At 43.5% G+C, this 14,565-nt stretch overlaps 1 protein-coding gene across 1 annotated transcript in view; it reads left to right on the top strand.

The window, feature by feature from the left end:
• Positions 1 to 14,565, top strand: part of GCNT2 (glucosaminyl (N-acetyl) transferase 2 (I blood group)) — a 56,404-nt gene that overhangs the window by 8,393 nt on the left and 33,446 nt on the right. The gene's annotated exons all lie outside the window — the stretch shown is intronic.

Genomic DNA, 14,565 nt, shown 5'->3' with positions numbered 1-14,565 from the left:
TCTAATTACAGCAAACCCGTGAACCACACGGGTTTGAACTGCGTGGGTCCAGTTACAGGTGGTTGTTTTTTTTTTTTTTTTTTTTTTTTTACAATAGAACCCTATAAATGTATTTTCTCTTCTTTATGATTTTCTTCCTAACATTTTCTTTTGTCTAGCTTGCTTCATTGTCACAACACAGTCCATGATACATATGATATACAAAATATGTGTTCATTGGCTGTTTGTCATTGGTAAGGCTTCCAGTCAACAGTAGGCTACTGGTACTTACATTCTGGGGGAGTCAAGGGTTATGTGGGACGTGCCTGGGTGACTCAGTCGGTTAAGCGTCCGACTTCAGCTCAGGTCATGATCTCGCAGTTCGTGAGTTCGAGCCCCGTGTCGGGCTCTGTGCTGACAGCTCAGAGCCTGGAGCCTGCTTTGGATTCTGTGTCTCCCTCTCTTTCTGCCTCTCCCCCGCTCATCCTCTCTCTCTCTCTCTCTCTGTCTCAGAAAATAAATAAACATTAAAAAAAGTGTTATGTGTGGATTTTCTCCTGCACAAGGGATTGGCACCTCTAACACCTGCCGTTATTCAAGGGTCAACATATTTTTCCCGACTGTATTCTCAGCCTGCTTTCATCCATCTCCATAGTGACAAGGATGACATTTATAAAAATTGATCATGTGATGACCTCTCTCCTTGAAAACCTTCAAGCAGATCCTCATCATCTCCAGCATGATGTCCTAGCCCCTTCACTGAGTGCAGGGCACTCATTGCCGTCTGGTCTCTTAGGCTTTCCAGCACCTTCTCTCACTATGTGCCCCATCCCATGCTGTACTCCAGCTCTACTTGGGTGACTTGTGAGTCCCAAATGTGCCACTTCCACTGTCCCTGCCTCAACTCATGCCAGTTGCCCTGCCACGATCTTCTGGGCTTTTTCTCCTTCTCCCCCACTTGACTGACATGGGCCTTTCTTGTAAGAGTCAACTTACGGTCACTCTCTAAAAAGACTTTCCTAATTCTCACTGCCATGGACTCACTCCTCCCGTATCACACTGTACTATTATTAGTCTTGTAGTGCTGTGTTTGTGTTCCCAGCGGACTTCGAGACTGAGCTTCAAAGGTAGAAGCTACACCTGATAATTTTTGTTTCCTTTACGCCTAACACAACCCCTGATACGTGAGCAATGCTCAACACAGTGGAGTCTCAACTTTTATTCATTCAACTTGCACAAACTCAACTGTATGCACGCACACATGCACACACACAGACCCACACGGTGTGTAAATTTAAATGGTTTGGGCCATCCCACCCTGACTTCCATTCCATGCAATTTGTCTGGGGTTTCGAGTGAGCCCGAGGTGGATTCTGTTTATTCCCACGATGGGTCTTCGTTCCCATGGCTCTCTAATGTTAATGATACCGTGTACATCTCATAGTTTCTCAGTTCCAGCCAACTTCTTTGTCTGGGCCTCGTTAGAAGAAACTACCATCTAGATCAAGATTAGAGGGAAAATCGGCCATGTTGGAATTAGGGAGACTCTGTGTCATCTTAATGTGGCACGTTCCCAAGGGATTTCTCCAGAGGAATTTTGACTGTATCTCGTCTCCTCTTTACACCCTGACTTTGCAACCTAGACTCCCTATAAGATGTGTACAGTTCTTTGAATTGAATTTATTGTACGTTTATTGTATAAATATGTGCATTTATTGTATATGTATACATTTATACATTTAGGTAAATGCATCGTATACGTTCATTATATAAATGTATATATTTCTCTCTCCCAACACTTCCCTACAGCAGCTGGTGCTTGTCACAACAAATGCCCTCTTTAATCCCTATCACCTATTTCACCCATCCCCCCACCACCTCCCCTCTGGTAACCACCAATTTGTTCTCTACGGGTAAGAGTCTGTTTCTTGCTTTACCTCTCTCTCTCTCGTTTTCCCCCCTTTGCTCATTTGTTTTGTTTCTTAAATTCCACAGATGAGTGAAATCATACGGTATTTATCTTTCTTTGACTGACTTATTTTGTTTAGCATAATACTCTCTAGCTCCACCCATGTCATTGCAAACGGTGAGAGTTCATTCTTGTTTATAGCTGATTAATATGCCGTTGTATCTAGACACAACTTCTTCTCTACCCATTCATCCGTTGATGGATGCTTGGGCTGTTTTCATAATTTGGCTATTGTAGATACTGCTGCTATAAACATCAGGGCGGGTGCATGTATCCCTTTGAATTAGTATTTTTGTATTCTTTGGGTAAATACCTAGCAGTGCAATTTGGGGATCGGAGGGTGGTTCTGTTTTTAACTTTTCTGAGCTACGATTTCAACACTATGTAAAGGTTGTCATGTTGCCAAATGTGTGAAAGGGCATTGCTTTTACAATCCCTCTTTGAGGAACTTGGATAATGGATATTATCCATCCAACTATGGATAATACTGTTCTTTTCAGATTCTTGGTCACCGACTATTGAGCCTTGGTTAATAGTTGATTTTAGAGTCACTACTCTCAGAGAAACTCAGAATGACGGGGAAATTTTAATTTGCAGTGACTGTCCCCCTTGAATCTTTCCTCAGCTTGCTTTTTGGCTCTTAATGTTCTTGTTACTTGGTGATTCACATCACGGCTTGGGTTCTGATGAATCATAACACTGTATCATGCCCCCCACATTTCCCTCTTTTTTGGATCTCTCTTCCTGAGGCTCCCACTGACACCTGCTGATATGTTCCCCCTCCCACCTCCCTACTCCCCACAAACCCACTTCTCCAGAGTCTCCGTGACTGGCACTGCCATTCTTTCCTGGGAGCCAACTGCTTTGTGCCCCATATCTAATCAGCACATTCTGTACATTCTGTCTGGGATGGTTTGTAGCAAGTATTACCCAACTTGTTCCTATCACGGCCACTCTAACTCCAGCCCGTCATGCCTCTCAAATGGATTGTTAGACCCGTCCAAGTGCCCTCTCTAGCCCGGGTCTCTCTCTCTTCAAACCATTCTAACACTCAACATATTTTTCTAATTAAGGCATGGCTCTAAGAATAACTTCTCAATCTCACATGCTGCAGGGAGTTCCCACAGCTTATTGATTTGCTCACTATAAACATCTCATGGGATGTCGGATATCAACATACTCCTAATAGATATCACCTCATTATCACCAATACCACCTCACTGTCAATTCTCACTGCTGCTTTCTCTGAAAAGAATATTCCAGAAAAACCACCTTCCTTGTGTTCCTGCCTTTGGCACTTTTCTTCAGGTCATTCTCTCTCTACCGGGGCCACTCTTCTCCATCTCTCCCATTTAAATAATGGCCTTAATATGTCTGCTTTTAATGGCCTGTCATTTAGGAAGCTTTTCCTGATCTTTTTTTTTTTTCTCTCTCTCAATGATACACTTTGTAAACCTTTGTAACGCTTGTATGTCATTTTATAATCTTCTTTACATTATGATTATGAATGTGAATATCGTATTACCCTGACTAAAGTATAATCTCGTATGGGGTCTTTCATGTTTTTGGCAGCCCAACACAGTGAGCATCCAGTGGGATAAGAATAGTTATTGAATTGACATAAATGGAAATAAATCTTTTTTTTTTATGGTGAAAAATTTTAGATTTAGATGTAGCCAGCTGGACTCAGTTTAGACGGTCCCAATTTTGTTGCCAATATCCAAAAGCATCATAATTAGGAGCCAGTAAAACATATGCCTTCTTCTTTCCATCAGGCCTGATCTGGGTGTTGACCTTGGCCACGTCAAGGTAATAGAGTTTCTTCACAGTGTCTTTAATCTGGTAGCTGTTGGCCTTGACATCCACAGTGAACGCAAGTGTGTTGTCCTCTATGCTCTTCATGGCGGACTGGGTAGTAAGGGAGAACTTGATGATGCACAGTGGCCCAGCTTGTGTCTTCTGGGGGCATTCTTTCAAGGATATTTGGGCTGCCTTCAGAGGCATTTGGGTCATCAGAAGGTAGATGACCTGCAGATCTTCCTTTTGTGTGTGTGTGTGTGACTGTGAACATCTTTCAGCACCATTTTCTTGGACTTCAAAGCCTTTGCTTTGCCTTTGCCTTTGGGAAGGACAGGAACTTCTTTCTTCACCTTCAGCACCATCTTTGTGAAAGGCAGAAATAAATTTTTTTATTCAAGTGTAATTAACATGCAATGTTATATTAGTTTCGGGTGTACAATGTAATGATTCAACAATTCTGTACGTGACCCAGTGCTTGTCAAAGTGTGCTCTCAGGCGCCTGGGTGGCTTAGCCGGTTAGGCATCTGCTCAGGTCATGATCTCACGGTTCGTGAGCTCGAGTTCCCCATCAGGCTCTGTGCTGAGTGTGGCACCTGCTTGAGATTCTTTCTCTGCCCCTCCACCGTGTGTGCACGTGCTGTCTCTCTCTCTCAAAATAAATACATTAATTAATTTAAAAAAATAAGTAGATTCTTGATTCCTTTTATCTATGTCACCCGCCCCACTCACCCACTTTCCCTCTGGCAACCCCCAGTTTGTCCTGTGCATTGAAGAGTCTGGGTTTTTGTTTGTCTTTTCTTCTTTCTTTGCTTTTTTTTTTTCTTTCTTAAATTCCATATATGAATGAAATCATTTGGTATTTGTCTTTCTCTGGATGACTTATTTTACAAAGCATTATAACCTGTAGGTCTGTCCATGTTTTCACAAATGCAAGATTTCATTCTTTTTTATGGCTGAGTAATATCCCATTATATATGTATACCATATCTTCTTTATCGATCCATCTAGAGATGCACACTTGGGCTGCATCTGTATCTTGGTTATTGTAAATAATGCTGCAGTAAACATAGGGGTGCATATGTCTTTTCAGATTAGTGATTTGTTTTTTAGGAAACTCCGTACTGTTTCCCACAGTGGCTGCACCAATTTGCGTTCCCATCAACAGTGTACATGGGTTCTTTTTTTCTACATATCCTCGCCAACATTTGTTGTTTCTTGTGTTTTTGATTTTGGCCATTCTGACAGATGTGAGGTGATACCTCATTGTGGTTTTCCCTTTATTATTTAATTTTTTCATTTCATTTTTTTTTTTTTTAATTTGGGAGAGAGAGAGAGGGCGCTGGGGGAGAAGGGCAGTGGAAGAGGGAGAGAGAATCCCAAGCCCAGTGGGATCTATGCCCTGTGCTGAGCCCAGTGTAGGGCTTGATCCCACGATCCTGAGACCATGACCCGAGCCAAAATCAAGAGTTGGACCCTCAACCGACTGAGCCACCCAGGTGCCCTCATTGTGGTTTTGATTTGTATTTTCCTGATGATTAGTGATGTTGAGCATCTTTTCATGTGTTTATTGACCATCTGTATATCTTCTTTGAAAAAAAGTATATCTCTTTAGGTACTCTGCCCATTTTTTTGATCAGATTGCTTGGGGTTTCTTTTTCTTTTTGTTTTGGTGTTGAATTGTATGTGTTCTTTATATATTTTGGATATTAACTCTTATCAGATATATCATTTGCAAATATCTCCTCCCATTCAGTACATTGTCTTTTGTTTTGTTGATTTCCTGCACCGTACAAAGCTTTTCATTTTGGTGCAGTTCTAATAGTGTAATTTTGGTTTTGTTTCCCTTGTTTAAGGAGGCATAGCTAGAATTGATGTTTCTACAGCTGACGTCAAAGAAATTACTGCCTATGTTTCATTCTAGGAATGCTACTGTTTCAGGTCTAACATGTAGGTATTTAATCCATTTTGAATTTATTTTTGTATATGGTGTAAGAAAGTTGTCCAGTTTCATTCTCTTACACGTAACTATCCAGTTTTCCCAACACCACTTGTTGAAGAGGCTGTCTTTTCCGCATTGTATATTATTGCCTCCTTTGTCATGAATTAACTGACCATATGAGGGTGGGTTTATTTCTGGACTCTCTGCTCTGGTCCATTGATCTGTGTGTCTATTTTTGTGCCAGTACCTGCTGTCTTGATTACTACAGATTTGTAGTATATCTTGAAATCTGGAATTGTGATACCTTCAGCACTGTTCTTCCTAAATGGAAATAGGTTTTAATATGCCCCTCAGCCTGCTGCCCAGTCAGTTGCAAATCATCACCCCTTCCACCTCCACCCCCATCTCACACACACACACACACACACACACACACACCCCCTAGATTACTTTGCCATGTCCTGAGGGATCAGTTTCAGACAGCATTTTCTAGCCATGTTCAGTCCTTCTGGGACATTTCTGACATTTCCTTTCTACTCCTGGTCAATGGCAATGGTACTGTTCTCTCTCCTTGTGTTTCCAAAGCATCTTGCTCACCTTGGGAATACTTCACAGTGCCAACCTTATTTGGGGAGCAGTGCTGGCCCTAGCCAGACTATGCTTCAATCCGAGGTCGACCATCCCTGATCTTACCAAACTGGTACCTTACTCCACACCATAGAAGTAAAAAAGAACAGCCCAATAGCAGAAGCCCCTGCTTTAAAGGACGTATCTGGGTTTTCATAAGGCTACTTATTTGATGAAATTAACTCATCTGTTGGTGAACAATCTTAGAAAGTTATATCCAGGGGCACCTGGGTGGCTCAGTCAGTTGAGCGTCTGACTCTTGATTTCAACTCGGGTCATGATCTCACGGTTCATGAGTTTGAGCCTGTGGTGAGCTTGGAGCTGGGAGTGTGGAGCCTGCTTGCGATTCTCTCTCTCTCCCTCTCTCTCCACCCCTCCCCTGCTCTCTCTTTCTCTCTCTCTCAAAATAAATAAACTTAAAAAAAAAGTTTAAGGAAAAAAAGAAAGTTACGTCCAAAGCAGTAAATGTATTAGTCACTTTCTGAACTAACCTTGTGTTAATGTGGTTTCTCATTGCCACAGCTGCTTACAAGCCCATCTTTTGAAATCTCATCTCCTGACCTGCAGAGTATATTGTGTTCTTTCTTGAGCTGCTTTTGGTCAAAGCCATGAGCATCAGAAGGTTTTCCCCAAAGTATATTTACCCCATATCCACGTCACTGCCATGTTTTCTGAGAATAGGTGGATGATATTCCTTCCCCATAATCTTTCTTTTCAAGCCAGGTTTAAAAGATCAGAACTTAACTGTGCACATATTGAAGGCTGATGCTACCATTTTTTTTTTTTTAACTAAGCAAACCGAAGATTTTCAGATCATCCTAACGTAATTAGCTTCCCGCCATCATTAGTCTCTTCTCTTGAGCCATCCCCTTCCTTAGCCCCACTCCTCATAGGATTCCTCCTTCATGAAAATCTGGGATTCTGTCCTCAATTCAAATCAGAGCTCCTTGGGGGTCTACAGAAGGAAAGCCCTCCTGCCCGGGACCCCAAACACTCTCCTACATCCCACGTGAAAACTGCCCAGTTTAGACCCTGAAGTCCTGGTGGGGTGTTCAGTGGGGGGGGGGGGCCTCCTGGAAAGGCTGCTTACCCCTCCCCCCATGTGGTTTCTCCTCTCCAAGGACTTTGGTCTGTCTGAGCCAAGCGCCCTCCACCCCACCTCCAAGTCTTCTTGGATTTTATCTCTGGTCAGTTATCCTACCACGTTTTGGACTTCCCCTGCACTTTAAGTGAATTTAAACAAAACTCCCCAGTGCAGTTTTCCTGTAAAAAACAGCCTCCTCTTTATTCTGGGAAGAATCTAGAATAATCACAGCATTTAGAGCTGAAAGAAGCCTGAGGGAGCATCTAGTTCCAATTTGCGCTAAGCTTGTACAAATCTGGAAATTGAGAGTCGGAGAGATCAAACGGCTGGTTGACTCTGCTGCTGTTAAATGAGTTAACGTTTCCTGGCTTTACTGGCCATTTCTTACACATGTTAAAATAAGTTCTTCCATTCATAAGACCTTCATACTTTTCTATTCATCTCCCCTTGACAGAAAGAAGACCTCTCGAGTCACATGTGATGTGGAGGGGAGGGGACTTCAGACACAGTCAACACTGCGATAGCTGCTATCTTCCTTTTAGGTTCTCCCTGCATTATATAGGTTGTTCCTAAGACATTCTCCTACCCCCTGGGGAACATTTGTGTATTTAGAATAATGTATGTGGGTTCTTTTCAGCTCACTGTAAAGCTGTCCAACAAGCGCTGATCGTTTGGTCCCCACGCCTTGGTGATTTGGGATAGGTAAGGAAGGGCTCTATGGGTTTTACGCACTACAGTTTGCAGACTTTTGATGATCTGCATCTCTACTCTGCATTCCCTCTACTCCCTCCACCCGGATCAATGGTTTAAACATTTCTTTTCCTTCCACACTCATCCAGTTATTGAATACTCTTTTTTTTTTTATTTTGCTTAACATTTTTATTTGTTTTTGAGATGAGAGATAGAGACAGAGCATGAATGGGGGAGGGGAAGAGAGAGAGGGAGACACAGAATCTGAAGCAGGCTCCAGGCTCTGAGCTGTCAGCACAGAGCCCGATGTGGGGCTTGAACTCACAAACTGTGAGATCATGACCTGAGCCGAAGTTGGACGCTCAACCAACTGAGCCACCCAGGCACCCCGAATACTCTTTTGTCAACTATCTTGCAGCTGTGAGTGGGTAGGACAGCTGGTGTCTAGGGTGATTAATTCATCCTGGTATGCCCAGGACTTTCCTAGTTTTAGCACTGGTAATCCCACATCCCGAGAAATCCCTCAGTCCTGGGCAAACTGGGATAGATGGTCACCCTAAGTGCTGCCCCAACACATTCCTGCTTGCTTCCCAATGTCCAGGTCATCTTGGGATCAAGAATTAATGCCTTAGATATTTGTGTTCCACAGAACAGCACTGATCAGTAAATTGGAAAACTGTTATCATCAAAAGCACTCAGTTCTGCAGATTCCAAAACACTGAAGACACATCGAAGGGTAGTGATTGAAACTACACTATCATTCACGAGGGCCCTAACCAAAGCAGACTGGGGCCACACTTCCTCTATTTATAAGAAATTTTCCTTTTCTTTCCTTTTTTCCTTTTTTCTTTCTTTCTTTCTTTCTTTCTTTCTTTTTTTTTTTTTTGAGGAGAAAGGATAGAGTTTAAGGAAATCATTTCAAAGGATAAATTGGTAAACATAAAATCTGAATCGAAAACCACTTTAACCAGTGGGAGAATCAAATACAAAGATCTTCTTCAGTTACGCGCAAACACAGGACATATCCTGGAGACAAATTTGTTTGGCTTTAACGTCTAGGAAAGAAGAAATGTCTGCTTCTTTGGGATTGATCCAAGCCCTCTGCCCTAATACACTGTCTAAGCTCAAGTTAATGACAGGTTCTGTGGGAAAGAAGCTAGTAGGAGAGTGGATTAAATAAACTGAACTCAAGTCAAGAATTTAATAGGGCTATTAAAAGTAGAAGTTGGAGGAAGCCACACCCTATTTCTATTTTAAAACTGTTTTGTTTCCACTTATTTGAAAATGTTCAAAAGATAAAGAGTATCTTCAAGATACAGATCTCCCGCAGCTGCTGAATGGTAAAACACTGGGTCTTAGTAGAAATACCAACCCCTTGCAACATCAGTTCAACTTTCAAAAATATGTAGGTGGAGGAGTTTGGAGGCAGTTGGTACGAGAAGGGTAGCAGAAGCATATCCCAGATTTGGACAGACCTTGAACGTGCAAATTCACTTCATGAATCTGCCATCTTTTTTCTCAAAGGAGACATTTGGAAACCGACACGTTGCATAGAAAGACAACCGTCACTATTCTGTTCCTTGAAGTTGAGCAGAATATAACCAAAGATAACATTTTTGTTTGTGTTTCTTGTCTGGTTTTCGCTTTTGTTTTTGTTTGGGCAATTGACCCCGGAAGGGAAAGAGCTTTGCTACCCCAAGAAGGCCTCTAGGGAAGTAGAGAAGGGAGTGCGACCCCAGAAGAGTGAGGTAAGCTAGGGTGACCGTATGTGGAAGATCAGGAAAAGATTCGGAAGAAGGCTTCATAGCCAGATTGACTTTCCACCACTTAGAAAGACTATTCCTTTTTAACAATTGGGAAACTAAGGGACAGTGATCCCCAAAGACTTTTCCAAGGTCACGTAGGAGGCAGCAGAGCTTTGTTTAAACCCTGCTCCAGGGGCACCTGGGTGGCTCCGTCCATTAAGTGTCCCACTCTTGACTTGGGCTCAGGTCATAATCTCATGGTTTGTGAGTTTAAGCCCCACATCAGGCTCTACGCTGACAGCGTGGAGCCTGCTTGGGATTCTCTCTCTCTCTCTCTCTCTCTCTCTCTCCCCCTCTCCCTCACTGGTGCACGTGCTCTCTCTCTCTCAAAATAAATAATGTTAAAAAACAATAAAATAAAGTCTTAAAAAATATATAACGCTGCTCCAAAGCCTTGGTCTTCCCCCACCATGCTGTGTATTTGTCTCTGTGGTAACCTTTTTGTGGGGTGACCCAGCAGGCTGGCTCTCTGAAGAGGTAACCATTTGGACATGGTTTGGAAATACAGGCTGAAGAAACCTGAAGTGTAGTTGCCCCACTCTGGGGCGGGGGCACAGGGCAGAAGAGGCCAATGCCACCCATGATAACAGTGACCTTGAGGGCTCCCACCTATCCTTTGGGATCTTTCAGGCGGCAGAATGACCCCTCAAACACAGTTGTTCTGCTTCACTGTTTAGTATCTAGGAAGTAGACGGGGCAGGTATGTTCCTGGGTGAGCCAAGTTTGGCAACAGAGAGATGCCTTAAGACTTGTTGAGTAATTCTTACGTGCAAGGCATTGTTCTAAGCTCTTTTTATATCCTGAACCTATTTAAATCTCCTTAAAGCCCTATAAGGTCAGTCCTCTTAATACCTCCATTTTATAGAAGAAGGAAGGAAACTGAGGCATACAGTCCAGTGCTGTGCACTATAACCCAGATGATGGATGTAAAGGGGCTTCAGGCAGGTGTAATTGGCCCCATTTCACATTTCTTTGTCTGGAAAGATACAGAATCTATAGGTGATTGCAAAGATTCCAGTATTGCAAAATATAGGCCTGGAGGAACCCGATTGCAGTCTAGAACAGGGATCGCCAATGACACACAGCCCATGGGCTAAGTCTCACCCGTTTCTGTACTCTCCACAAGCTGAGAATGACTTTACATTTTTAAATGGTTGGAAAAAACGAAACGAAGACTATTTAGTGACATGGATGTTATGTGAACTTGAGATATCGGTGTCCACAAATAAAGACTTCATAGGACACAGGCACGTATTATGGCTACTTTCGAGCTGCAGTAGCAGATGTGAGTGGTTATTACATCAGAAACCAAATGTCTCACAAACCTAAAATATTTACTATGTGGCCCTTTATAGAAAAAAAAAATGCTGACATAGAATCATGTGGTCAACATAATTGCCTAATACTTTCAGGGAAAAATTTTTGTCGTAATTGTGATTACTAAATAATTAAAAGCCTCCCCTTTTGTGCAGAAACTGGTTACTTAAAAAAAAATTCTAAATAAACATCCTTCACAAATGACTTTTTAATTTTTTTTTTTTTAACGTTTATTTATTTTTGAGACAGAGAGAGACAGAGCATGAACGGGGGAGGGGCAGAGAGAGAGGGAGACACAGAATCGGAAACAGGCTCCAGGCTCTGAGCCATCAGCCCAGAGCCCGACGCGGGGCTCGAACTCACCGACCGCGAGATCGTGACCTGGCTGAAGTCGGACGCTTAACCGACTGCGCCACCCAGGCGCCCCACAAATGACTTTTTAAATAGAATGTGCAGCAGGTATCCATAAGATAGATAAATACATTTATATACCTTCTCACTAAATGTTAGCGCTCTGCTTGTTTTCAGAGACGGTCTGCTTGGCCCAATGTTTGCACTGATCTTTATGCAGTGCATACACTGCATATCTTTGACTGATCTTTATGATTGTCAAACCCTTTCATAGACATTAACTTATTTGATAACTTACAAGTGCTGGGGGTACTGATCGGCAGTAATAAAATGGTCCCTGAGCTGAACGGATGGCAGCCATCCTTTAACCGAATGGTCTTGCAAGTGCTCTGCTTCTGGATGTTTTCTTGAACCTACTCACACGCAGCCCATCACCTTGCTGACAACAGGGTGCCTGGGTGTCCCCGTGCTACATCCCTCTGTTAATTTGTGACTTTTTAAAACAATGTTTATTTATTTTTGAGAGAGAGAGAGCACATGAGTGAGGAAGGGGCAGAGAGAGAGGGACACAGAGAATCCCACGCAGGCTCTGCACTCTGAGCACAGAGCCTGATGCCGGGCTGGAACTCATGAACCGTAAGATCGTGACCTGGGCTGAAACCAAGAGGTGGACGCTTAACTGACTGAGTCAGACAGGTCCTCTTGAATTTGTGACTTTTTAGCTGCTTAGTTCTGAGTAACTTTGTTACGACTGTTCAACTATACTAAGAGCTCATGGCCTACGACCGGAGAGGGGTTCAACGTACATGAACAGGACCTTTGATGCTTAAAACAAAGATGATAAATTTGCATCTTGGAGGCTCCATGCAGCCTTCAGGGTGCATGTACATGCATGCACTTGTGTTTTAAAAATTTCTTAAGTACTTGGTCACATTCAAAGAGTCTGGGAATTTTTTTAAGGGTAAAATTCAGATTTCTCACTTCTGAAAATATTTGAAGAGTGGGGCGCCGGGGTGGCTCAGTCAGTTAAGCATCTGACTTCAGCTCAGGTCATGATCTCACAGTTCATGGATTCGAGCCCTGCATCGGGCTCTGTGCTGCTGTCTCAGAGCTTGGAGCCTGCTTCAGATTCTGTGTCTCCCTCTCTCTCTGCCCCTCCCCTATGCATACTCCTTTTCTGTCGCTCAATAATAAACATTAAAAAAAAATTACAGGCCCTGTGGCCAGCGTGGCATTATTGGCCAGCGTTGAGAGGGAGCTGCTTGCTTTAGGTGGGACATAGGCTCTTCGCTGCGGTCCCCACTCTCCCTCTGTGTCCATGACACCTCGCCCAAATGTGAGCTGCCACTTGTGAACTTACCAGCCCTGTCTTTCCCTTCCTCCTCCAACTTCACCTACTATTTTCATTTCTCTTCCCCGACACATTCACGTGTGTGAATCCAGCCCACAAATTTGTGATCGTTGGTTGCTGGGAGATCCTTTCTTGTTTATTTTCTGTGTCTCCCGCGTAGCCAAAGCATTTGGGGTTGCCAGACTGACACAGCATGGTATACATTTGGCGGAAATGAGGGGACCCGTCACAAAGCGTTGTCGTGAGCCAGCAGCAATAATTAAGCTGAGAGGAGTGATCTGTGGTAGAGAGGTATGAGCACTTGGAAAGGAGTCAGGCCCGGATTCCAAGTCTGCCCCTGCCGAGAACCAAACCAGCCTCCACGTTTACCCCTCATGGCTCAGCTGGGGCAGACACATGGCTCCTAAGTTACTAAGAACCCAGTGACTGTAAGGGAGAAAAGATCCCGCCGTGTTCTCAGAAACCTTTAGGTAGCCTCGCCTCGTGTGTTCGTGCAGAGCTGAGTTGATGATGTGTTGTTAGCTGCCTCCTGTGCTATCTCCTCGTTTGGATGTTAAAGATTATGCTGGGGTACGGAGAGGCAGGGGAAGGTCATACAAAATGCCCGCTTGATGACAGTTTGCAGTAGGTTAAGCCAACTGCAGTGACCAGAGCAGAAATAATGTACTGGTTGGAAGTCACAGCTTAGCCCGCCCCAATTATTTGCTAGAAGAGAAAGCCTGTTCAGTTGCCACAGATACCAAGCAAAACAAACCTACCCGCTGGGCTAACTGCTTAGCAGGGCATCATCTCGCAATCTCACGTTGTTCATCTAAACCATTGTACATAAGGCAGGACAGACCAGAGAGGCATCTCCCGGGTCGTGCTGTTTGGAGCTGTAAATCACATCGCGCCTCTCTCGCAGCCCTGCTTGCAATCTGCGTTGAATAAATCCTGATGAAAGATTTGTTGAGTTTGCTTTGTATTGGCATTCCATTGGGGCTCTACTGTAGGGTCAAGGCTCAAGGCAAAAAGAGGGGAAACCACCCCGAACCTACAATGAGAGCCCAGAATTCCCTCCCCCGCCCCCCCCCCCCAGCCCTCCCCTACTCCTGCTCTCCATGAAAGTTCTGCCAAGGATGTATTTTACAGAAAAGGGCGTGGCTCTACTAAGAATGAAGGGAAGTGAAGGCATCCACATGGGCTATTCAATTCTTCCCTTCCTATAGCATATTTCTATTTTGTGTCTGGGGCGAAGGGGGAGAGTGATGGGGAAGGATAAGAGTGGAATTTAACCTCCTGTCTGTTTCAGCAGAAATAAAGCAACCCACTGGAAAGCCTTAAGAGGGTAAAAATTTCTCTTTGCCATTACTAAGAACAGAAGTCAAAATATCAGTTCATTAACAAGGTCAGGAGATGTTGGATATTTTTCTAAAGAGAAACAATAACAATAGTTGGTAATGTTTATTGAACATGTATGATCATAAACATAAACCCTCAACAAGAGTCATCTCTCTTTTTTTTCTTAATTTTTTTTAATGTTTGTATTTATTTTTGAGACAGAGAGAGACAGAGCATGAGTGGGGGAGGGGCAGAGAGAGAGGGAGACACAGAATCAGAAGCAGGCTCCAGGCTCCGAGCTGTCAGCACAGAGACCGACACGGGGCTTGAACT

The sequence above is a fragment of the Leopardus geoffroyi genome, chromosome B2 (genome assembly GCF_018350155.1).
Source record: "Leopardus geoffroyi isolate Oge1 chromosome B2, O.geoffroyi_Oge1_pat1.0, whole genome shotgun sequence".
NCBI lineage: Eukaryota > Metazoa > Chordata > Mammalia > Carnivora > Felidae > Leopardus > Leopardus geoffroyi.
The sequence above is the reverse complement of the archived record's forward strand: the minus strand, read 5'-3'. Positions and strand labels throughout refer to the sequence as shown.